Raw genomic sequence first — 27,489 nt, forward strand, 5'->3', positions numbered from 1 at the left:
CTCTAGTCGCTTATTGCTTGTTTGATAAGACGCTCTACTTCAACATTACATCGCAATAGCTATTGCATAGGTGAGTCCGAGCAGTATATAGTATATTTTGCCAAAGGAGCAAAAGTAAACCTGTCAATAAGAGAAATGTAGCCGTTACTTACATCTGATGATGCTTCTTCAAATGAAAAACTGTTAACAATTCAGACAAAAATAAATGCTAATTCTGTTGCAGTTTGGACGGAATCCTGCAACCCATCGTATTTTTAATAGCGAACGGCTAGAATAGAATCTTACCAACGGCTTTTCTCTGAGAAATATGAAAATAATTCACAGCAAATAGTGTACCATGTTTTTGTTCCTTCCCCATTTATAGTGAAGTGGCGAATTTCTTCACCATAATTATCTTTTAATGGATGAGTAGTCTGAAGTGGTTCATTAGATAATGACTATCAAATTTTCCTAACCGTGTAGTCCGCAGATGAACGTGCATCAACTTAATTTTTTCTAAAAGAACTATGCTACGAAATAGAACTGACCCAATAAAATTCTTTTGTTAACAATGAAACTGTTAACACACTGACGATTTGCTAACTATTCGTCAAAGTCAGTATCACTAATGAATTGAAAGATATTTGTATTACAAAGATTCACTCTCTCACTATGTACAGGGAGAGGAACGGAAAGATGGTACACTATTTGTGTACTTTTTTAGATGTCAAAGACAACAGAAATGTAGAAATAAAATCGTTCGCTTAGTTTCAGTCCCAGCTGTTCATTGTTAAAGATACACTGGACTTTATGATTCCCCTGGAATTACGGCGTAACTGGCGATTTATTTTCATCCAATTGTTAAAATTACTTTTCAGAAGTGTCATAATGCGTAACATTTATCTAGATGCCACGACAAATTACGATTAAAAAAAACAATATGGTAAAAAATAATTGTACCTTCACTGTGTAGCATCATAATAAACTATCTTTCCATTTTCGCCTATAATGATTAATTTTTTCAATTTTCTCTCTCTCTCTCCCCGAATATTTAAGCTGATGACGGATTGCGGTGGTCTTCAACAGGATCAATTTACCAATTTCTTGTATGCTGGTTAAAATATCCATAAAGAGTAAGAAACTACTTTCAAAAGGAATGACTGCAATGTTCGTTTCGTAGATGAAATTCTTTATCGTTATTTTCTCAGTGTAGTGATTATACCAAAGGAGCATTACCATCACCAGAGAGTATCGTGCCGCAATTCTGGACTAAATGAGGGATGCTATGTAGAATAAATGCCAACGTCTTGCAAAGAAGGAAGTTCTTCGCGCCCTCACGCAAGAGTCGGATCGCAACTGCTAAAGTTCATGACCTTCACAAAAAAATTCTTCCACATCCACGGGATTCGTCGGGTTTGGCTCCTACCAGTTGTTTTGTCTTCCAAATGCAGAAGGATGATAGAGATGGAGGAGACACGGATGGTATTTTTGCATGGTTGAATGAATTTTGTTTAACTGTGGGTACTAAAAGTTGGCAAACTGTTGTCCTAAATGTTCTGATTTATTGGACGGCTGCGATAAAAAATGCAACAGAATCTTAACTCCTGCGCGTTTTTACGTTTTTCCCTATTTCAGGTGCATATTTGTGCGATGTCCCAGCGTAGAATGACAGTAAATACTTTCCGTACCTATTTAGGGGACTCTCTAGTCCTTAATTCTTCTTGCTGTCTGCGATTTTTCTTTAATAAACAGATCAGCACTGGAATTGCACGTCTCACTTTTATCTGTATTTTATACTGCACGATACAGTAGTTGATTTTCTCGTTCAGTTGCTTAAGAGCGCTTCTGGGACAGCAGTGTGAGAGACCAGTGAGCAAAAAGTGGTTAGCATTGATCGCTGTCGAGACGGAGACGGCAGGAATCAGATTCTGGACTGCAAGTTTCGTCATTGTATATTGCCCTGTTTGTGCTGAAATGTGTTACGTTAATACTGGCACTCATTGCCGACTGATATCCGCCCGTTCTCCTGCTAGTGGTGATAGTATTTCGCAACACATCTGATCCCATGACGTCAGTCAGAATATAGCCTCAACACTCTCATTACACTCGCTCACCACTGTTATAAGTACAAAATATAACTTATTGCTTTTGGTTGTAATGTACCTAAAATTAATTTCCAAACATCCCAATGGACAGCATACCTTTGAGGAACAATCCTAAACTTGAATAGTGAGCAACTTGCAATGCTAGAAGTAACTACTAACTTGAAAAGAGCATCAGGAAAAACTGCTGAAATTTTAGAAGTAAGTAGTCATAAATTAACAGAAATACTTACAGAAATATTACAGAACATTCGGCATTCTGTGGGAATCCCAAAGAATGGAAGTTTGCAGTAATTAACTCACTTCATAAAGAGACGGAATAAATCAGACGTAAATCACAGCCGGGAATGTACCTACTATACGTTAATTATGAAATTTCTCTCCAGATCCATACATAAAAGACTGAAGAGCAAAAAGACTACCTGACTGGAAAATAGTAAGCAGAGTTTCAAAAAAGAATATCATGTGCAGAGCAAGTCCGAAATCTTAAAACTGTATTTCAGATAAGTAAAACCAAGAAAAGAGTACAAGTAATTGTTTTTATAAATTTCAGACATGTATACATATACCGGCAAAAATTGTTAACATGCTACATGAAATTTATCAAACATAATTTAACACACATATAAAGTTAAATCTTTACAACTAGCTGAACCGTTTGAAATGCGTAAAGGGATCTACCTTGTTCTTCAGTTTAGTTTTGGAAAAAACGATCAGAAAATGGCAAAATGAAACTAATGTTAAAAATTATCTTTATTACCATTTATTTGATAACAACTTTGCAGTCCACTCCCACAACAGAAAGAAAGATGTCTGCATAAAAATAAGACATAGCAGCAAAAGACTGGATTTCGTATTTAACATGAGAAAAGCGGTATATGGAAGGGACCAAATCTGATGTCTCCGGATTCGAGAGCATATTCCAAGTGAAGAGATTTAAGTAGCAAGGCGAAATCATTGAACTGTTGTGTGTAAAACGCCAAACAAACAAAGTAAAAGACACAAGACAGGAATAGGAGATTAGTTGTGGCAGAGGCAACATAAAATTTAGATGGCAAAACTCAAATATACGACACTATAATATACTTGCAAAAACTAAAAGAATTTTGTTGTTGTTATGGTCTTCAGTCAGAATAAGCTACTCTATGACGTACAAGCTTCTTCATCGGTGCGTAATTATTGCAACCTACATACATATGAACGCCATAACTGTAGTCACCCCGCCGGCCGGTGTGGGCTTGCGGTTCTAGCGCTCCAATTTGGAACCGCGTGACCGCTACGGTCGCAGGTTCGAATCCTGCCTCGGGCATGGATGTGTGTGATGTCCTTAGGTTAGTTAGGTTTAATTAGTTCTAAGTACTAGGCGACTGATGACCTCAGCAGTTAAGTCGCATAGTGCTCAGAGCCATTTTGTAGTCATCCCTTGGTCTCTCTCGACAGTTTTGGCCCCCGTCACCCCCCCCCCCCCTTTCCCCCCACACACATTTCCCTCAATTACCAATTTCACAATTCACTGAGACCTCAGCACGTGTGCTATCAATTGATCCGTTCTAGTTATGCCATAACTGCTCTGCCCGATTCGATTCAATACCTCGTAATTTGTTATCCTATCTAGGTATGTAATCTTCAGCGTTATTCTTTAGAACCACTTTTCAATAATTTCTATTCTCATCTTGTCTGGACTGTTTATCGTCGACATTCCACTTCCTCACAATGATACACTTCAGACAAATACCTCAGAAAGTAATTCAAAACTTTAATCTTTTTCAGATATGCGTTTCTGGCTGTCAAATGTAAATGATGTGTGACTAGGGCCTCCCGTGTCCGCCCCCCGTAGCTGAGTGGTGCCGGCACGGTAGCTCAGCGTGTTCGGGCAGAGAGCTGGTTGGCCTCTATAATAAAAAAAAGCTGAGTGGAAGGATCAACAAACGAACTTGAACGGATGTCATGTGAGGCCCGCAACGACCAAATGCAACGATCAACAACGAAAAAAATGCAGTCCCTGAGCGGAGAAAATCTGCGACCCAGCCGGGAATCGAACCCGGGCCCTTAGGATTGACAATCTGTAGCGCTGACCACTCAGATTTCTGGCTGTTACTAGTATGCATTTGATATCTTCTCTACTTCCCCATCGTCAGTTATTTTGCTGTCCAAATAGCAAAATGCACCTACTGCTTTAAGTGCCTCGTATTCTAATCTAATTCCTTTAGCATCACATGATTTAATTAGATTACATTCCATTACCCTTGTTTTACTGCCATTGTTGTTCGTTTTATATGCTCCTTTCAAGACACTAACCATTCCGTTTAACTGCTCTTCCAAGTGCATTGCTGTCTCTGACAGAATTTCAACGTCATTGGCAAAGCTCAAAGCTTTTATTTCTTCTCCCTGAACGTTAATTCCATTTCCTTAGTTTCCTGAAGAGTTTCAGAGTTTTTTAACGGTACAAACTTAATAACTCTCCTCGTGTTCTTTTTTAATATAAATGTTGTTGTATTCTGTTCTGTACGTCATGTGGTGTGCCTTAATTGTGTGTATATGTGCAGTTCATTAAACTGTACGATTTGTAGGCACTTATACGTATAGCTACATTTCAGATGACGCCACACACACTAAAGTGACAACACAGCTTATCACGGGCAAATTACACAGTCTTCTTTTATGGAAATATTATTTGAAGGTTTTGTGCCCGTAATATGAAGCACATAATAAGCAGTGTGAAGCACCGTACTAGCCAGTACGTTAACAAAAGAGCTGAGGCTCTTTTTGCATTGCAGTTTCATTCAAATTAATACTGCTTTAATGCCATTGGTTCACGTAGAGAAATATTATTGTGTGCTATATCGATCACCGATCATTTCGAAGTAAGTTGATTGTTGTCAATTTACTTAACTGAGACAAAAGATAGTCGTTATGCGGCAGCCACAAGAATTTAATGAAATCTGCTATTAAACTATGCAAATAAATTGACACTGAAGTTAAATAATATAACTAAAATGCAAACTTTGTAAGCTATTTCGGCGGCTCTATTTCTCTTCTTCTTCTTCTTCTTCTTTCGAATGGGCCGGCTGAAGACCACGATATTCAACTTTTCAGCCTGGAGAGGGACTTGATGTTTGCCCAGTAATCCCGCATTCTCTGGCTGTTTCTCTTTTCTCTTCTTTGTCCAAAGGGCGCCGGTCTTTTTACGGGGTGATCTGTCTTGAAACTTTTTTTTTAGTATCCTTCTGAGAAGTGCTCGGTTTCTAATGTCACTTTCAGTAATGTTCAGTTCCTGGATGTCTTTCTTGACTTCTATCATCCATGGTGTCACCGTCTTCCTGCTCTTCCAGTACTTGAGATATCGGTTGGTCAGTCTTGTTTGGTCCATCCTTGTGATACGTCCCTAGAAAGCGAGACGTCTCTTCCTGGCTACATCTGTGATGTTCTCAGTATGATTGTATAGCTCCTGGTTTGATTGTCTTCTGTATTCACCATCTGTTTTGATCGGTCCCAGAATTTTTCTCAGGATCTTCCTGAGAAATCTTCCTTTAATATTGGCAATATTCAAATAAAACGATGTGGCCGTGCAACTGGCCGACAACGATCAATCCCAGGCTCGCGTCGTATTGCGCGTTCTGATACTCTGAAAACGTAAGTCATTATTTTCCTACCTCGTAGGGATGCTAAAGATACATAAATAAAGGTTTTAAGAGCAAGCAAACACATATATTTAACCAAAATGTAACATAAGTACACTTTCAACGACCCTCACGTCTATCCTCATCCGTGATCAAGACCAAAGTAATTTCATAAAATCACTCGACTGTTTTACAGTTATTAATATTTTTAACATAGAACAAAGAATAATATACATAATAAATCGATATTGGTTTTAAATACAGTTACGTTGAACGACTTTCAAGAATCAAAAAAGTTTCAATTCATTGCACTGTTCGCAATTTCGTATGAATCAATGTTGTTCTTCCTAGGGAAACCAGTACATCATCCTTCCTCAACTATTACTTCACTTTTATGCCCTTAGATTTTAATAAATGAAACCCGATTTCTATACGAGATGAAGGACGCCTTTCGATCTCTATATTTTGTATCTGATACCTTCAGAATTTCAGAGGGTTGCATTCGTTAAGTGCCCTTTGTTCTGCGAATATATTTGTTTTGAACATTTATATGATAAATTTCATCGATCAACATGTTTGAATGGCTGTGAGGTTGTGTAATAGAGAGAAAAAAAGAGCGATTGTAAAACGATCGGGACTAAAAATTTTGTTCTTCTCTAACACAAGTGGTTTTAGTAATCTGTTAATGTACCATATTGTTATTCCTTATTGATTTATCTACCTTGTTAACCCTGCTGTTCCCGGCAGCCACTATAAGTAAAAATACACGTATACCTACTCTCACTCTTATTCTCCTTGCTCCCCAAACCACAGTCGGTTCTTCACCTCGGCCAGTAGCCTCCTCCACAGCGTTCTGCCCTTTGCATCTTCTTCACTTGCTCCAAGTATCTGAAGATCCTCCATCTTATTTTCGGTTCACAATTCGGGTTCCTCCTCCGACACTTCTCTCAATCTTGATCCCTCTTCTCTTCTCCAGACCTGCCCGATCCATCTCTGCCTCCTTGTCTTGGCTTCTGCAACAATATCAGTTCATTATACATCTCCCTGAGCTCCCCGTTTTTTCTTCTTTGCCATTCTCCTCCCTAATAAATTAGTCCAAATGTTTTCCACAGGATTTAATTTTCGAAAACATTTATTTTTCTCTCTGTATACTTATCTGTTCTCCATATTTCCGCCCCAAATAGTATGCTGATCTGATTATAGTCTTATAGATTCTTATTTTGGTACCTTTTAGCAAACTTCGGGTGACAGTAATTTGTTGAGTGAATATGATGCTCGGGATGTCGCTTTTATCCTCACTTTCGTTTCTTGTTTCCCTTCATTTCTATTATCTACTCCAACCCCAGATACTTAAACTCTTCTTCTTGTTCTTACACGTGGTCATCAGTCTTATGGTATCCCTCCTTTTTGTCTTGTTATTTCTTTTCACCCTCATCAATTTTGTTTTGTCGTCATTTACCTCTAATCCAGCTTCCTTTGCTATTCGAAATAAATGTCTTGCCAGTGTTTCTCTCCGGCCTTAAATAGAGAACGTAAAGCACGATGAGTCCAAGAATTTTTACGAGACATGCTCACTAAAGTACGACCGCGGGCTGAAAAGTAATGCCTCTGAATTTTTTTTGCGAAAACTCTTTAAGCTTTGTAAATACAACAAACCTCATTAACATTCTACATCTTTTTTTTCATGTGTTCATATTTTTTCTGCACTCTGCCGCTAGAGGGTTCGTAATTGTAGCGTGTAACATGGCCGTGCGTAACGTAATACGTAACCGACTCGTACGTTGGTGTGTGAGGAATCGAGATTCGAATTCGAAGAGTTGGTCCACACATGAACACCCTCTCCGCTATCATGACAGTGCTAGACTGCACACGAGCTCTGCGACGTCTGCATTCGGCTCAATGTCGTTCATCATCCCCCATACAGTCTTAAGTTTGCACCATCTCATTTTCCTTTTTCCAAAACATAAAGAACACCTTCGAGGATTTGATGGAAACAAATCGGTGCAAGCAGATGTCAACGGTCAAGCCGGCCTGGATGGCCGAGCGGTTCTAGGCGCTACAGTCTGGAACCGCGCGAACGCTACGGTCGCAGGTTCGAATCCTGCCTCGGGCATCGGTGTGTGTGATGTCCTTAGGTTAGTTAGGTTTAAGTAGTTCTAAGCTCTAGGGGACTGATGACCTTAGAAGTAAGCCCCATAGTGCTCAGAGCCATTTGAAGCATTCAACGGTCAAACATTCTGCAGTGACGATATCAACGAACTTACCTGTCTTGGGGGAGGTGTGTTCGTCGCTAGGGTACCTATATTGAGAAATAAATATGTAGACACGGAGAATAGAGGTATAATGCTAATAACGTTTGATTTAGTCAAAGACCTTCATGAGCTTTCGTATTAAAATTTCAGAGGCATTACTTTTCAGCACGTCGTCGTATGTGACAAGTGTGACTGTCGTCTGGATGTTTGTCGTGTGTACCGTCGAGAATAGATTCGAATATTTGCGAATTGAGTATTAAAACTTAGATCCTAAAGGTAATTCTGATATTGAATAGGAAACACAACCTAATGTTCGGTAAAATTACATTTATTTCGTCACGAAATGGCTTTCTGCAGCATAGCTCATCCTCAGGCAACAACAAAATGTCGCAAAGAGAGATAAAAATGACGTTCCATTTATACAGATATTGTTTATACCGAAGACTGAAAACTAATGGCATACGATAGCGTTTTTCTTCAATCGGAAATACACTCCTGGAAATTGAAATAAGAACACCGTGAATTCATTGTCCCAGGAAGGGGAAACTTTATTGGCACATTCCTGGGGTCAGATACATCACATGATCACACTGACAGAACCACAGGCACATAGACACAGGCAACAGAGCATGCACAATGTCGGCACTAGTACAGTGTATATCCACCTTTCGCAGCAATGCAGGCTGCTATTCTCCCATGGAGACGATCGTAGAGATGCTGGATGTAGTCCTGTGGAACGGCTTGCCATGCCATTTCCACCTGGCGCCTCAGTTGGACCAGCGTTCGTGCTGGACGTGCAGACCGCATGAGACGACGCTTCATCCAGTCCCAAACATGCTCAATGGGGGACAGATCCGGAGATCTTGCTGGCCAGGTTAGTTGACTTACACCTTCTAGAGCACGTTGGGTGGCACGGGATACATGCGGACGTGCATTGTCCTGTTGGAACAGCAAGTTCCCTTGCCGGTCTAGGAATGGTAGAACGATGGGTTCGATGACGGTTTGGATGTACCGTGCACTATTCAGTGTCCCCTCGACGATCACCAGTGGTGTACGGCCAGTGTAGGAGATCGCTCCCCACACCATGATGCCGGGTGTTGGCCCTGTGTGCCTCGGTCGTATGCAGTCCTGATTGTGGCGCTCACCTGCACGGCGCCAAACACGCATACGACCATCATTGGCACCAAGGCAGAAGCGACTCTCATCGCTGAAGACGACACGTCTCCATTCGTCCCTCCATTCACGCCTGTCGCGACACCACTGGAGGCGGGCTGCACGATGTTGGGGCGTGAGCGGAAGACGGCCTAACGGTGTGCGGGACCGTAGCCCAGCTTCATGGAGACGGTTGCGAATGGTCCTCGCCGATACCCCAGGAGCAACAGTGTCCCTAATTTGCTGGGAAGTGGCGGTGCGGTCCCCTACGGCACTGCGTAGGATCCTACGGTCTTGGCGTGCATCCGTGCGTCGCTGCGGTCCGGTCCCAGGTCGACGGGCACGTGCACCTTCCGCCGACCACTGGCGACAACATCGATGTACTGTGGAGACCTCACGCCCCACGTGTTGAGCAATTCGGCGGTACGTCCACCCGGCCTCCCGCATGCCCACTATACGCCCTCGCTCAAAGTCCGTCAACTGCACATACGGTTCACGTCCACGCTGTCGCGGCATGCTACCAGTGTTAAAGACTGCGATGGAGCTCCGTATGCCACGGCAAACTGGCTGACACTGACGGCGGCGGTGCACAAATGCTGCGCAGCTAGCGCCATTCGACGGCCAACACCGCGGTTCCTGGTGTGTTCGCTGTGCCGTGCGTGTGATCATTGCTTGTACAGCCCTCTCGCAGTGTCCGGAGCAAGTATGGTGGGTCTGACACACCGGTGTCAATGTGTTCTTTTTTCCATTTCCAGGAGTGTAGTTAAATAGGACCACTGACTGAGAATTCTGCACAAACTAAATTATGTACATCAATAACAATAATAATTTCGTGTGGCTCCGTGGGCTGGTGCAAGTCTTTTATTGGACAATATGTAAATGGAAGGGGAATCGATTTACATATTGTGTCTTATTGGACGCCACTTCGGCGACTTGCGTGTCCATGCCCCAGTTATCCAACCAGGGAAAGGATACCTACAATGTAATATGGAAACAGAACAAAGTGTTGTTTATGGCGACTCCTTATCGTTGAAATGTGTGGATGTGCTAAAACGAAGAGTGAAAAATCCGTGGTCCGATCGAGATCCGATACCGGTTAGCACTCACTCGCTTTACCGTTACACCAGCAGGCTCGAAATCTAGATAGATAGTTCATCTACAGGTTTTGATGAGTGAGTTTGCGAGTATCGGAATACAGGTATGTGACATAAATGGCCATATCTTTCGATTGCAGTTACTTAAAAGCTTAAATTTCTCACAACGCTAAGGCACCTTTGTATGTGACATAGATTTCAACTTTGTACCTCTACCCGTTGCTGAAAGAAAGTGGTCTTACGAGACGGACAGACAGACCGATAGATATTTGTTAGGTGATATAATTACAAATTAACAATTTTCCTAGTTTTTCCGTCACTTATACTATGTAAACTTGCTTCTAGTCAAATTTCTTGATTCTAAGTCAAGGAGAAGTGCCCGATAGGTTATGATGAGTGGGTTTACAAGTATCGAAATGCCGTGTAAATGGCCGTATCTTTTGATTTCATTAACTTAGGAGTTTCATTTTTTTACACCGCCAAGCGAGAATAGACCTTAGTATCTGATATGAATTTCAACTTGATGGCTCTACCTGTTCCTGAGAAAAAAGCGTCTTAATAGTCGGACAGACCGACTGACGGACGGACAACCAATTGATTCTATAAGTGTTCCATTTTTACAGACTGAGGCACGGACCACTAAAAAGGAAACATTTCAGGTGGAGACACATTTAACAACTGATGAAAAATTAAGCTGAACTTAGAATTTTAATCTATTAAAGCAAATAAAAATTTATTTTACATATGCAAAATAGGAAATTGAGTCTGGTTATGTAAAACTAAGCTGACAATCTCTGTCATATATTTGTTGATGTACAGTAGCTCCAGTAGGATCATTTACTCATTTTTTTAATAGAATGTAAAAAGCTAACACGCTGCATCGCACCAGTGGCTTTCTGTCAAAAGATGATCGGCAAATGTCGAACTTTTGTTTCTTAATCTCCAGTTTCTCTCATGTTCAGACGACAACTACTACAGCTCAGCTTGGCTGATCAATACATACATTCCTTTCCACAGTGTTTGCATCCGATTTTGTACACGCCACCCTGTACCAAGGATTGCCTTTATTATTTAATAAAAATCGTGATATTCTTATCGTGTTGCACATGGCCAAGTCACATCCACATGGCTCTGAGCACTACGGGACTTAACATCTGAGGTCATAAGTCCCCTATACTTAGAACTACGTAAACCTAACTAACCTAAGGACATCACGCACATCCACTCCCGAGACAGGATTAGAGCCTGCGACCGTAGCAGCAGCGCGGTTCCGGACTGAAGCGCCTAGAACCGCTCGGTCACAGCTGCCGCCCCAAGTCACATTAATGAGATCACCGCCTACATTCGATTCAACGTGCGATAACCATTCACAGCCGGAATGTGGTCGCACTGGCGGTGGAGTGTATATAGAACGTGTCGGGTGGGTGGGGGTGGGGTGGGGGGTGGGGGGGGGGGTGGTGGGCAGGTGAGTGGAGGAGAGCGATTAACAGTGAAGACGTTGTCGTAACATGTTAACGGAGCGATTTATCTGACGTTCAAAAGGGCTCGATCATAGGCTTTTGGGCCAAGGGTGGACGCATTTCCCTAACGGCTGAATGTGTAAACTGATCGTGTGCCTCCTTGATTAAAGCACACCGTGCAAGGCAAAATGGTGCTATCCATAACCGGCGCCAAGGCAGCTCTAGTGCACAAAGGGCCGTAGAGGACAAAGGTGAACGACGGCTGTGCAGATGCGTACGATCAAATAGAAGTGTGACGCTTACTAAGATCAAGACTTTTCTATATTTCTAAGTTGTGCCAAATCTGAATGGTCGGCTGCCTCCACTGTGAAAGTATTTTTACACCAAGTAATGGAGACGTGTAACTGATGAGCACTGGCCACCCAGATGAATTAAGGAGCTGCGAACAGTGTCTCCTCAATGACCGTTCAGCGAACTTTGGTGCGTATGGGCCTCTGCAGCAGGCGCCTGGTTCCTGCACCCACGCTGACTGTTCTTCATTGGCTGGAATTTGCAAGCCAGTACCGCATCTGGACATCCACTGAATGGCAACGTGGGGCCTTTTCCGATAAATTACGTTTTATGCTCCACCGACGGCGTGTACGTCGTGATACGTCTGAAGGCAGACATCCTGCAACCATTATCGGAATAGTCCAGGCCGGAGGACGTAGCGTTGGGGTCTGGAGGATGATTTCGCGGCATTCCCTGGATGATCTCGTCATTCTGTAAGGCACGATGGACCATGACAAGTACGTATCTATCCTTGGGGACCATGTCAATTGCTTATATAGTTTTTCTGCGGCACGATGGTATCTACTGGAAGGACAATGCAAAGTGTCACACAGCTCGCAATTTACGTGCGTTGTTCGAAGAGCGCCAGGAGGAGTTTATCGTACTCCCAGGGCCACCAAACTCGCTAGATTAAAACCCAAGCGAGAATCTGCGGGCCACCTCGATCGGGCTTACGCGCCGTGGATCCTCACCCAAGAAATCTAGCGGAGCTGGCCACAACACTGGAGTCGGCATCGCTCCACATTCCTGCCAGTACCTTCCAGAACCTCACTGAATCTCTTCCTGCACGTCTCTCATAGGTCCGTGCCTCAAAAGGTGGCTATTCAGCCTTTTGACAGGTGGTCAACAGCACAGCGTAAAAAGCAGGCCTGTAGGTGGGAGACCTTAATTTCTTTTTTTTTTTTTTTTTTTTTTTTTTTGCGACGTCATCTGAAATTTAGCGAATGTATGTGCGAGAATGTGTCGGGTTTTTTGGCTACTGACTTGTTCCTGTTGGCTAGCGTACAGAAGTGGTGTAATATTACGCTCATTTTTATCAACCAGGGAAAAGTTGTAGCGATTACTAGAAGCGATATGTTTAATAGTGTGTTGTTCTATTTGAAAGGTGGGTTGAGATAATACCAACGCATATCAAGATTTTTATTCAGTAGTAAAGTCAATCTGCAGTCGTTGGCACAGAGTGGTGTATGACATTCAAGAACAGTGAAAATGTAGGATCTGGTCAGTCAGCCAGAGTTCTCGCAATTATCTGAACATGAGAGAAGCTGGAGATTAAGATAGGATGTTTCAACATTTGGAAAATCTTTTAATAGGAAACCACTCATATGGTGTAGAATGTGACGTTTCGCATTCTTTTAAGAAAAGCAGACAGATTACCCTACTGGAAATTAACAAACACATGAGACAGAACGTCACCTTAATATTAAATAACGAAATTTTATTTCCTTTTACCCTAGGTTAAATTAAATTTTAGTTTAAAATAATAGATTAAAATTGTAAATTGAACTTTATTTTTCATCAGATGTTAAGTATTCTTTATGATAAATAATGTGATTCTTTCCTACGTAAATACATGTCAACAGTTTGAATCTTTTGTATCTACTGTATAAACAATACACGTGGAAGTCGCGCGTCATTTTGTCTGTGTTTGCATCATTTAGTTGTCAGCTATAGATGGCCTAAAAAGCCGAAAGCCGGTTCCTGATGAAATAAACATATTTTTGCAGAACAGTAGGAAGTGTTTCCTATTTAATTTGATATTTTCTGCCAAACACCGACGAAAAATTCCGTTAATGCTGAACGTAACTGTAAAAAGCACCCCAGGATTCCATGTGCATGCATAAAAAATCTACTCTTGTGAAATAGAATAGTGATTCTGAGAATACAAATTTTATAGTTCTTTGCATAAATTTAAGTTCACACTAAGTGTCTATCTTCATACATGTAGGAGATTTAAATCTTATAAAATCGCATGAAAGTTTCTGATGTACGCTTGTATATCGTGCAACATTATTTAGTAGCAATTCTGAAATAGCGCCGGTCGCTGTGACCGAGTGGTTCTAGGCGCTTCAGTCCGGAACCGCGCTGCTGCTACGGTCGGAGGTTCGAATCCTGCCTCGGGCATGGATATGTGTGATGTCCTTAGGTTAGTTAGGTTTAAGTAGTTGTAAATCTAGGGGACTGATGACCTCAGATGTTAAGTCCCATAGTACTTAGAGCCATTTGAAATTGTCTTAAATAGCTTTCAGCACGTCATAAACAGCAGCCTCAAACCTTAGTAGGTAGGTAGGCAGACTGGGTTTAATGTCCCGTCGACATCGAGGTCGTTAGACGAGGAGCACAAGCTCGGATTGCGTCAAGGATGGGATAGAAAATCGGCCGTGTCTTAACCCTTGCTGCAAGATCTGGAACACTATGGTAACATTTCTTCCTTATTGATGAGACAGTGTTTTTTAATATCACATACAAAATCTGTCATGTCCTAACATGAGCCGAAATGAACTTAAAATTACATAACGCAGACACAAAAATACAAAACTGGTTCTAGGTAAACCATGAATTTGTTATACAGAAGCCTGATTCATTCATTCCCCATGTAAACGCAGATTCAGAATTTAGCAAAGTTTAATATCCCGTGCCCTATGTTGTGATGCCGCAATTATGAATCCGACAATATATACATTTACTGTAATCGCGTCATCAATTTCGTGATCTAATCAGGAGTGTTGCCTACGAGAGTTACTTTTGTAACCATCACCCAACATTCTTATTAAGTGATTCTTTTCTTTGATACGTAACGAGGTATGGGATAACACAACTTCAGAAGATAGCCGTGAACTATAAAAAACCAGAATACTTAACATTAAGAGTACGATACTTCCGCTCAATTAGTTTCACCTGCTGCTTACAAGATAATGCTCCGCGTGAGAGGGGTACACGAGCCGGCGACTGGAACAACGGGTTGTTCTTCCAAGAGGCCACGACAGACACAGCGCCAAACAGCGTCGCGCATGGTAATTTGAGAACCGGTTCCTGGAGCAGACTCGCTTACGACGCTGCTTGAAGGGCACGTCCAGGTTCAGGAACAACACAGAAGCAGAATTTCTTGCAATAAGTCGTCGTCGCAGGCAGGAATGAATCACTAATCGGTCGCAGTCAACGACCACGTAGCTGATCCCACATACGCACTACTCTCCTCGAGCTCTCCGCGCTACATTTTTATCATACTGTGCCAACCGCTGCTCTGTATGGACTATCTGGAGCAAGAACACAATACCGATTCTTTATAATGCGTGGAAGCTGCGTCAGTACTAAACCCACGCAAAATTTAAAGCGTTTGCTCTACGGTCGTTGTCATGTTCGCGAGTGACACGTTGGAATGGTTAAATAAAGGGAATGCAATAAATGAGTGATTTTCTGATATATAATAGTTTTTTGAAACATCCTCTCTCTGGGAGAATCTTCAACGAAGTGACCTCTTCTACTCGCTTCTTGCCTTCAGAGAGTGGTCTGCCAAATTATTTGGTATTGTATGTACTTCTTAAGAAGAAGGAAGATCTAGTCTTCTATTAATATTGCATCTAACTCCATGCAGTCGTCAGCGGCAGAGAAGAACATATGTATTTTGTGAGTGGTTTGTTTAAAGGATACTTTATTTTATCCGGTGATACCCTTGCTGCACACTGAAATATACAGTACTGGCCATTAAAATTGCTACACCACGAAGATGACGTGCTACTGACGCGAAATTTAACCGACAGGAAGAAGATGCTGTGATATGCAAATGATTAGCTTTTCAGAGCATTCACACAAGGTTGACGCCATTGACGACACCTACAACGTGCTGACATGAGGAAAGTTTCCAACCGATTTCTCATACACAAACAGCAGTTGACCGGCGTTGCCTGGTAAACTTTGTTGTGATGCCTCGTGTAAGGAGGAGAAATGCGTACCATCACGTTTCCAACTTTGATAAAGGTCGGATTGTAGCCTATCGCGATTGCGGTTGATCGTATCGCGACATTGCTGCTCGCATTGGTCGACATCTAGTTACTATTAGCAGAATACGGAATCCGTGGGTTCAGGAGGGTAATACGGAACGCCGTGCTGGATCCAAACGGCCTCGTATCACTAGCAGTCGAGACGACAGGCATCTTATCCGCATGCCTATAACGGATCGTGCAGCCACGTCTCGATCCCTGAGTCAACAGATGGGGACGTTTGCAAGACAACAACCATCGGCAAGAACAGTTCGACGACGTTTGCGGCAGCATGGACTATCAGCTCGGAGACCATGGCTGCGGTTACCCTTGACGCTGCTTCACAGACAGGAGCGCCTGTGATGGTGTACTCAACGACGAACCTGGGTGCACGAATGGCAAAATGTCGTTTCTTCGGATGAATCCAGGTTCTGTTTACAGCATCATGATGGTCGCATCCGTGTTTGGCGACATCACCGTGAACGCACATTGGAAGCGTGCATTCGTCATCGCCATACTGGCGTGATGGTATGGGGTGCCATTGGTTACACGTATCGGTCACCTCTTGTTCGCATTGACGGTACTTTGAACAGTGGACGTTACATTTCAGATGTTTTACAATCCGTGGGTCTACCCTTCATTCGATCCCTGCGAAACCCTACATTTCAGCAGGACAATGCACGACCGCATGTTGCAGGTCCTGTACGGGCCTTTCTGGATACAGAAAATGTTCGACTGCTGCCCTGGCCAGCACATTCTTCTTGGTGTAGCAATTTTAATGGCCAGTGGTGTACATGGTCGATTCACATTAATGTGACCATCACCCATGCTCGACGTCAAAGTGCTATAACTAACAGACGGCACTTGCAGCACTAGCAGGGGAAGAAATATAAAGCATGTCGCGGTGGGGGGGGGGGGGGGGAGGAGGGGAGGAGGGGGGGGGGGACACAAGAAACAGTGCAGTCGTTGCCGTAATGCAGTCACGGGGCGATTTATTTGACGTCCAGATAGATATAATCATTGGCTTTCAAAACAAGGGTGGAAGCATTTCAGAAACGGCTAAGTCTGTAAACTGTTCGCGTAGCACAGTGGTGAAAGTATCCCGTTCATGGCTAAAGGGAGCTATTCAAAACCGGCGCCGTGGCAACTCCAAAATCTTTGCCCTGGCAAACTGGGTGAACGACGGCAGCAGAGAAATGTACCAGGTGATAGACGCGCAACTGTTAAGTAACTAGTCGTTCAAATGAGCCATTGGGTCACTACGTGTCTCCTCAACGTCCTTTCAGGGAACTTTGCTGCGTATGAGCCCCTGCACCAGGAGTCTGGCTCATGTACCCGTGCTGACTGCGGTTCATCGGCGACAAAGACTGGACTTTGCACGCCAAAACCGTAAATGGACGTCCACCGAGTGGCGACAGGTGACCTTTCCAGATGAATCACCTTTCATATTCCATCGAACAGGTGGCCGTTGGTGGAACGCCTGAAAGCAATGGATCCAGGCAGGAGGAGGGAACGTTGTGGTCTGGGGAGTGCTTCCGTGGCATTATCTGGGCGACCTCACTATTCTGGAAGGCGCGATGGACCAACACAAGTATGCATCTATCCTCTGGGGAACATGCCCACCTCTACATGCAGTTCATTTTTCTTCAGCACGACGGCATCTACCAGCAGGGCAATGCAGCTTGTCACCCAGCTAGCAATGTACGAGCATGATTCTAACAGCACCAGGATGAGTTTACCGTGCTCAACTGACCACCAAATTCCCCGGACTTAAACCCAATCTAGAACGTCGCGCCATGGATCGTCAAACGAGAAATCTTTCGCAGCTGGCCACGGCGCTGGAGCCGGCATGACTGCGCATCCCCATCGGTGCCTTCCAGCACCTCACTGCACGTCTCGCAGCGGTCCGTGCTGCAAAAGGTGGCTGTTCAGGTCTTTGGCAGGTTACATTAATCTGACTGGCCAGTGTAAATAATGTTTTACTTTAACCAGCAAAAATCACAAAGAAATAATAATAGAAAACCAACTTCGTGAATGTAAAGGTAGTTCATCGCATTAGACACCTCATGGCACGACGTGAAATAAACGTAAAAACTCAATCCAGGTAATTAATTTACGTCAGAACATAGAGCATATTTGAAATGAGTAAAATAAATGTAGCAGTTTGGCACAGCCCAAGCCAAGTAGTGTACCCAAAACAATGTTGCAGCACAGTATTTTTCACGCGGTTACTGACTATATCTGTGAACGCAATAGGAGTCGAATGCTACTCCTCTTCGCTCAAAAAAAAAAAAAAAAAAAATTGTTCAAATGGCTCTGAGCACTATGGGACTTAACATCTGAGGTCATCAGTCCCCTAGAACTTAGAACTACTTAAACCTAACTAACCTGAGGACATCACACACATCCATGCCCAAGGCAGGATTCGAACCTACGACCGTGGGGGTCGCGCGGTTGCAGACTGAAGCTCCAAAAACCGCTCGGCCACTCCGGCCGACTCCTCTTTGCTCTCAGTACAAGTAGGGCCTCCGTGCAGAACTACGTCTCCGAGATAATTCCATGCATACTCCGGGATTCAGGTCAGGAGATGAGGCTTGGCTATATATGAGCTTAGTTGCTGTTAACAGCATTGTTTAACAAACAAGCCATGCGTGCCCTAGTATTTTCGTCTTTTAGAGTGAATTCATCATCTGTGTATTACATCGACATAAATACATGCAAAAGCATAAAGTCATTTAGTCAAAGTTACGCACGAACAGTGTAAAGGTCTGCGTAATCTGATCCAGGTATGCCAGCTCATACGCAAGCACCACCTCTTTGGGAGACATAACTTTTTAAAATACTTTATTTACCTCGCTATTAATTCATATACAAATTATGTCTACAATGGTATGAGACACGTTAACTTACTAAAAAGAAAAAAATAATTCACAATTACTTCTAGGTCTAGACTGAAAACGATTTATACACAATGGGCTTTTGCACAAATTTACTCGTTAGCAAGTTATCTGATAGTATCAAAACTAAGGTCAGACTGTCAATTCCGCTAGACACTGCACAATTTGCGCGTACTACACTGTAATTCTCTCTCTCTTTCGCTCTCGCTCTCTCTCTCGCTCTCTCTCACGCTCTCTCTTTCGACTGAGAAGGGCAATGGAAATAATGTTGCCTGTCTGCTTCCCTATTTTTCTCCGCCTGATAAATGTAGATGGAACGCCCCCCCCCCCCTCCACAATCCACGTAGATAACGAGGTTTTTAACTTAGGAAAATGAAGAAGTCTGCTATTATAAAAATGAAACGAATTTGGTATTATCCATCGGATTTTCTAGGAAGCATGATACTCTCAAAGTGTATAGTAGACTTTTGTTAGTAATTTGTTTTAGATTTTCTTCAACCCACCCTCTGTGTTATGTAAAACATACTAAACTGTTGTGTAGGTATTATTTGAGAGGCGCGCTTTAACTGACTTTTCTAATAGTTTTTTGATTACCTCTAGTTTCCTTGAACAGTTTATCGTACCCACATAACTTTATTCCTTGACAGAAAATTATTTTCCGAGTCTATCACTGATTTATTCCTACTAATTGTAAGATAAGTGTGCTTCTCGTTCTGTTATGATTGATAGAGCTATTCGTATAATAACATTTTCATAGAGCCATAATGGCTCGGGGCAGTACGTCCCAAACTTTTTGAATCGATCCCTGCCAGAGCCCGATTACTATTTGTGGTTATTATTCTGATCGCATTTATTTGTAGTTTGAAATTGTCTTTATATATTGTCCTGATGATTTCTCTTTGTTAATGTCTTAGCGTTCACACCGGTTCAGTAGACAGAACCCTTAAAAAATACGTTTGCTACAAATTATGTATTATTATTGTGTACTCCTAAGTCGACAGTGTTAATTTCCCTCTCTCTTCTAAAATTTGGTGTTCGTTTTCTTTGTGTTCATCGTTATTTTATTATGCATGGGCCAACTGCAAACATCATTGACGATATTACTTGTTTAGCCTTACAATACTTCTGAGGCATTTTCTGTGTAAGCATTATGGCTGTCATCAGCAGATACTCTTTTGCCCACGGATTCTTTGACCAGCGCAACACGTCGGTCTTCCCCCACGACGCACTGACTGACATGTGAGCAGATCTTGTCTAAAGCCACTTAAAAAACATATTGAGAAGTTATTTGCTTGTCTGTGTATAAATTTTTGGAGAGGAAAAAGGTAATTTCTTTGTGTGCACGCGTGTGTGTGTGTGTGTGTGTGTGTGTGTGTGTGTGTGTGTGTGTGTGTAGCGTGGGGTTATCCTGCTTCTACATGGGCCTTTTATGTGATACGACGGTGCGTTGAAAACTAACGCCCCCGCATTTTTTGTTTGAAAACTCTAAAAAACTTTTAAATAAAACAAACGTTATTAACTTTCTAAATCATTATTCTTCATATTTACATATTTATTTCTAAACATAATCACTCCGACGACGAGTACACTTATCCAAACCAGAGACCAGTTTGTTGATACTGTCACTGTACATCTACATCTACATGGATACTCTGCAAATCACACTTAAGTGCCTGGCAGACGGTTCATCGAACCACCTTCACTGTAATTCTCTTATTTCAATCTCGAACAGCGATCGGGGAAAACAAACACCTGCATTTTCCGTGCGAGCTCTGATTTACCTCATTTTGTTATGATGTAAGTCGGCGTCAACGAAATATTTTACATTCGGAGGAGGACGTTGGTGATCGGAATTTCGTGAGAAGATCCCGCTGCAACGAGAAACGCCTCCGTTTTAATTATGTCTGCCCCAAATCATGTATCACGTCAATGACACACTCTCTCTCTCCTACTTCGCGATAATACAAAACGTGCTGCTCTTCTTTGAACTTCCGTCCTATTTGGTGAGGATCCCAGATCGCTCAGCAGTACTCCACAAGAGGACGGACAAGCGTATTGAAGGCAGACTCTTCAGTAGATCTGTTACATTTTCTGCCAATAAAATGCAGTCTTCGGTTTGCTTCCCCACAACATTTTCCATGTGTTCTTTCCAATTTAAGTTGTTCGTAATTGTAATACCTAGGTATTTAGTTGGATTTACAGCCTTTAGATTTAACTGATTTATCGTGTAATCGAAGTTTAACGGATTCCTTTTAGCACTCATGTGGATGAAATTTTTTTTTATTATTTAGGGTCAACATGCCGACTTTCGCAAAATACAGATATATTTTCTAAACCGTTTTGCAAATCTTTTTGATCTGCTAATGACTTTATTAGACTATAAACAACAGTGTGATCTGGAAAGAAACTAAGACGGCTGCTCAGATTGTCTCCTAAATCATTTATATAGATAAGGAACAACAGAGGAGCTATAACACTACCTTGGGGAACGCCAGAAATCACTTCTGTTTTACTCGATGACTTTCTGTCAATTGCTAAGAACCGTGAGCTCTGTAGAGTGTTTGACTATATTGGCGGACCCAAAAACTCGCCTCTGCTTGCACCGCTTCGTCACTGTCAAAGTGAAATCTTCGGAGGCGTTTTTTAAATTTCCGAAAAGTACGAAAATCGGATGCGCCCAAGTCGGGATTGTGTGGAGGACGATCGGTGATGGTTAACCCAAGGCGTCGTGTTTGGCCTGGCACTGTCATTCTGAAGGAGAAGGTGCTCCATGTGTGGAAGAACTCTTCGAATCCGAAACTAGATTACAGAACGCTGTTTCTCACGCACCACACAGTTACGTTACACACTAATATTATGCGTTACAATTCGGAGCCTTCTAGCGGGAAAGGGCTGCAAACATATACACATGAAGAATAAAGATGTAAAATGTTAGTAAAGTTTGTTTTCTTTAAAAAGCTTTAAGAGTTTTGAACGTAGAGAATTCGGAGGCATTTCTATTCAGCAAGTCCTAGCAGTTTTGTTTCTGAAGTGCGTTCTTCGTTATCGGTAATGTTATGGTACTATATTCTCTTTAGAATAACAGTTGTCAGATGGAAAAATCAAATATTTGGTTCTGATAATGTTTTCCTGTTCATTTCCACACACGACACTACTGTGCGCGGTATTTGTGTTGAATGTTACACCCTAGTATTGATGTAAGACAATTGTAAACTATACTGTAATGCTCAGACTGAACTTTAATACGAAAAGTTTAACGAATGTGATGCAGAGCGGATCATTGCAGACTGACTAGAGATGACATCAACGTCTAGTGGCAGGTTTCTGATGGCGTCAGCAATGCCAAAAATGTTCATGTAAAGAGCTGACGCTGTCTGTGGATGAAATATCACTAGTGTTTATTATTATGCTATCGAGCATTGCGCAAGAAACTTGAAATCTACCCTGCAACTCACCTACACAGATAGGTAAACAGCCAGGAAAAACAGAATAGCTTCACGGTTAGCCGCACACCTGGACGTTAACCGAGTCGTGTATTCGTACTGAGCCGCATCGCAATCCTCTAAAAAAATGGTTCAAATGGTTCTGAGCACTATGGGACTCAACTGCTGAGGTCATTAGTCCCCTAGAACTTAGAACTAGTTAAACCTAACTAACCTAAGGACATCACAAACATCCATGCCCGAGGCAGGATTCGAACCTGCGACCGTAGCGGTCTTGCGGTTCCAGACTGCAGCGCCTTTAACCGCACGGCCACTTCGGCCGGCCGCAATCCTCTACCTGACTTCCCGCTTGCCAGGACGACTGCTGCTGTCCACTGAGTTGTTGCGAGCCACATGCGTAACAAACGATTTGCTTCACGGTCGGTTCTCACATTAGACTTCAAGTTAAGACTGGCGTAAGATTCAGAGTAAGAAGAGCGTGTTGTTGCTGTGATTTACCTTCCGATGACTGGTTTGGCGCAGCTGTTCATGCTAATGTCACGTGAAAGTTTCTTCATCTCTTTACACCTACTGTAACCTACATCAGTCTGAACCTGCTTGCTGTAGCCAAGCCTTGGCCTCGCTCTCTGCCAGTTTTACTCCATCACACTTCGCTCAATTGCCAAGTTGACAATTACTTGAGATCTCAGAAGTGCCATATCAACAAATCACTTCTTTTAGTGCAGTTGTGCTATTAATTTATTTTCTCCCCAATCGATTCAGTACCTCTACAGCAGTTCCAGCTATACGCATCTAATATTCAGCAGTACCTTTTCCAAAAGCTTCTGTTCTCTGCTTGACTGAACTGTTCACCGCCCACGTTTCACACCCAAACAGAACTAAACTCCAGATAAATACCTATCTTTAGAAAATATTCCGACCACTTAAATTTATATTAGATAAAATACACTGACGAGCCAAAGCGCGATATAATTATTTGTTTAATACCGTTATGTTTGGACCCAATTACAGCAACGATTCAAGATGACAGATTCGAGAAGTTCTTGGTAGGTTTCCGGAGATGTGTGGCATGAAACGCCTAAGTACAGATCACACAGTTCCCATACATTAAAAACTGGTGGTTTTTAGGCATGGAGCTGGCTCCCGATAGCATCCCAGATATGTTACATTGGGTTCAGGTCAGACGGATTTGGTGGAAAAGACATCAACGTGAGCTCACTGTCATGCTCCTCAAAAAACATATGAACGATTGTGGCCTTGTAACATGAACATTTACACAACTGCAATATGTCATAGCCATTGGGGAAGACATCAAGCATGAAGGTGGGACCAAACTGCTGAGGTCATTGGTCCCTAGGCTTACACACTACTTAATCAAATTTAAACTAACTTACGCTAAGGACAACACACACACCCATGCCCGAGGGAGGACTCTCACCTCCGACGGGAGGAGCCCCGCGAAGCGTGGCAAAGCGTCCTAGACCGCCCGGTTACCTAGCACGGCAAAATGTGTACCGGACCGGGATGAGCATGAAGGGATGCAGGTGGTCCGCCATAACGTTCAGTAATCCACAGCTGTCATGGTGCCTTCGATTACTACCATAGGTTCCGCGGATCCCAGGTGGAGCCGTCCCCTGTGGCCGAGCGGTTCTAGGCGCTTCAGTCCGGAACCGCCCTGCTATTACGGTCACAGCTTCGAATCCTTCCTAGGAAAAGGATGTGTGTGATGTGCTTAGGTTAGTTACGTTTAAGTAGTTCTAAGTCTAGGGGACTGATGACTTCAGATAAGTCCCATAGTGCTTACAGCCATTTGAACCATTTGAATAATTTTTTTATCCCAGGTGAACGTCTTCCATAGCATGATACTGCCACCACCGACCTGTGTACTCGGGACCTTTGCCTTTCGTGGCCAAGTGCTCTACCATCTGAGCTACCCAAGCACGACTCACGACCCGTCCTCACAGCTTCACTTCTGCCAGTAACTCGTCTCCTACCTTCCAAAATATGCAGAAGCATATTTCGGGCAGCCTTTAGCGTAGACGACAATTCGGTGTAGCAACAATCGTGATTCATCCGGCCATGCGATAAGTTTCCTTAGATCCAAGGTCCAATGCCAATGATCCTGTGTCCCCTGCACCAGTAATTGACTCTGTCGTTGACCCAACATGGCATTATTTACGGAGTCTGCCTCCGGTAGGTGAGTGGTCAGCGCGACAGAATGTCAATCCTAAGGGCCCGGGTTCGATTCCCGGCCTGGTCGGAGCTTTCCTCCGCTCAGGGACTGGGTGTTATGTTGTCCTAATTATCGTCATTTCATCTCCATTGACGCACAAGTCGCCGAAGTGTCATCAAATCGAAAGACTTGCACCCCGCGAACGGTTTCCCCGTCGGGATGCCCTAGTCACACGACATTACGCACGGATCGTCTGCTGTGGAGGACCATGTTCAGCTACGTGCACTGAACGGTGTGGTCTGAAATACTTCTATCTGCATGCGCACTGTACTCTGTCGTTTATCCTGCTTTACGGAGCGTGCCAGCTCTGTGATGATGGATGCAAGCGCAACATTTTGTCACTTGCCCGTGGTTTCTCCATCCTTCAACTACTTTCCATAGATGCTCACGACAGCAACACGCGACTGGCGACCAGCTTCGCCGTATGCGATATGCTCATTGCCAAGCGTAGCACAATTCTACACTTCGACATGACATGCTAGTTTCCCAAAAATGCGCAGTGATGATTATATATGTGGTAGAATGAGATTTTTACTCTGCAGCGCAGTGTGCGCTGATATGAAACTTCCTGGCAGATTAAAACTGTGTGCCGAACCGAGACTCGAGCTCGGGACCTTTGCCTTTCGCGCGGGCAAGTGCTCTACCAAGGCGAAAGGCAAAGGTCCCAAGTTCGTGTCTCGGTCCGGCACACGGTTTTAATCTGTCAGGAAGTTTCATATCAGCGCACACTCCACTGCAGAGTGAAAATTTCATTCTGATCATTGGCATCCATAGAAATCCCATAGAAATGAAGTCAGGGCCAAATGCACCCTTGAAAAGACTCACAAGAGGAAGGAGTACATTGTCACAATAACGTTCTCTGATATGTATAACGTGTTCAAAGATTTGGAGATCAGTACGTCCATGCCACATTATGCCTCCCCACACCATAACACCTGGACCACTAAAACGATCGTGTTCTACATTGCTGGACGTACCGTCATATGGCGAGAGGTGGAAACGCTTAATCCATTCAGGAACATTGTGGAACATCATCGTTTGGTTGGTGCAGATATTACAGTGTGGAATGGCATACTGTTGCATTGACCTCAAAATCTTTGAACGCTCTAGACTCACCAGTCAGCACTATTGTGGTACTGTACTCCTTCCTCACGTACGTCTTTTCAAGGGTGCTTTTGGCCCTGGCTTCATTCTTACGGATGAGACTGTGCCGCCGCATCGAACATCGCAGATTTAAGAACTCTTGGAACTAGAGGAAATTCGGCGAATAGACTGGCCTGCCCGTTCCTCCGACTTTAAGTCCCATCGAGCACGTGCGGGATGCGCCGGGGAGACGTATTGAAGCATGTCCACGTGTACCAATGACAATCCAGCAGTTGTCGACAGCATTGGCGGAGGAATGGAACATCCTACCACAGGAACTCCTGACCAACCTTGTGGCCAGCCTAGGAGGACACTCCAGAGCACGCACTGCCCTCTCTGATGATCACACACCCTATTAAGAACCATGTTCCGCCTTCTGCAGTGTCCAGGGATCCTTCATAAATCGCCGTGACGTAAGTGTAATTACCATCATTTTTGTTCATCTGATTGCGCATTTCTTCAAAAAGTCTTTCAGTTACCCTCTGAACTATACTGTAGCAGTTGTTTCTGCGTATAATCCAAGTTTCATCGATCTGTGTTACTTGGTAGTGGCAAATCATACGAAAGGTACTTACGTTCTTAAATTTTCTACACCTGTGAATTTAATCCCTCGAGACGTTTGTTGTGTCTTCACTTTAATAAACTGCTGTAGCATTCGTAAGTGTTACATTGTGAGCCTGTGAACTGTGTAGTAACTGGTAAGATTTGACTGTCTTGTAGCAGACACATACTTAGCGTACAAGTCTTGGCGATCGAGTCTCTTTTAGCATCATGATTTATTGAACGCAACGAGTTTGAGCGAGTAATACATCTGAACACTAGTGGCAGACCTCTTTGAGATAACCACATACATATATATATATCTTGAGCCAGAAAATAGTCTTGGGCTAAAGTTAACGACAGTTGCAGATGTCTGAGTTTCCTCACAAATTTTCGTCACACATTTCATTGCAAGTAACTATGAAATTAAGGCTTTCTGTGACGCCAGTAAATTGGTCGTGAGAAGCCCATTGTATACTTACATTCACTTGCGAATATTTTGCATTCTCTAATTATCTTCGTCTAGCTTTTTCACATACCGAGATTTGTATAACATTTTCTCAGCAATTTCACTGAGCTGCTAAACAAAATTCATTCCACAGACAACGATTTTACAGGAATCTGACTCTAGATGCGGTGTCCTCTATCATTAACTAACCAGCCTGGTTAGGCAGTGGTTAGAATGCTGGGCTCGCATTCGCGACGACGGGGATTCAGATTCTCGTCCGGCTATCCAGATTTAGGTTCCACGTTGTTTCACTGAATCACTTGAGAGAGACGTTTGGATGATTACTTTGAAAAGGAAGCGGTGGAACTACATCCGAATCCTTTCCTGTTCTAAGCTTGTATTGCGTCTCCAATGACTTCGTTGCCAACAACCTTTAAACACTTTTTTGCCATTTCTTGTACCACAAACGATACCCAAGGGGACGCAGAAATGACTGGTTCGTGACCCCTTCAGTGTATTTTCGTCTTTTAATTATTCTGGAAGATGTTTGCGCTCCATTCTATATGGACTCTAGCCAGGCAACGAGTATACATAAAGCAAAATTTTAAGCACCCTAAGAAGACGGCTGGGTAGGTTGTCAAAATATTATGCAGAAAACGGAAACAACTACTCAGCCGAACTTCCGGAAGTTCATTAGTAACCAACAGCGCCGAGAATACCTGAGAGATCCCAGTCTATACGCTTTTTACTTCCGCAATTATCTTCTTTCAAGATAGCGAAGTGTGGGGTGCAGTATGAAAAGACATGATGTGACAG

At 43.1% G+C, this 27,489-nt stretch overlaps 1 protein-coding gene across 1 annotated transcript in view; it reads left to right on the top strand.

Annotated features, from left to right (window-relative positions):
* Positions 1-27,489, top strand: part of LOC126457265 (protein takeout-like) — a 196,889-nt gene that overhangs the window by 93,081 nt on the left and 76,319 nt on the right. The window lies entirely within an intron of this gene.

The sequence above is a fragment of the Schistocerca serialis genome, chromosome 2 (assembly GCF_023864345.2).
Source record: "Schistocerca serialis cubense isolate TAMUIC-IGC-003099 chromosome 2, iqSchSeri2.2, whole genome shotgun sequence".
NCBI classification, from domain to species: domain Eukaryota; kingdom Metazoa; phylum Arthropoda; class Insecta; order Orthoptera; family Acrididae; genus Schistocerca; species Schistocerca serialis.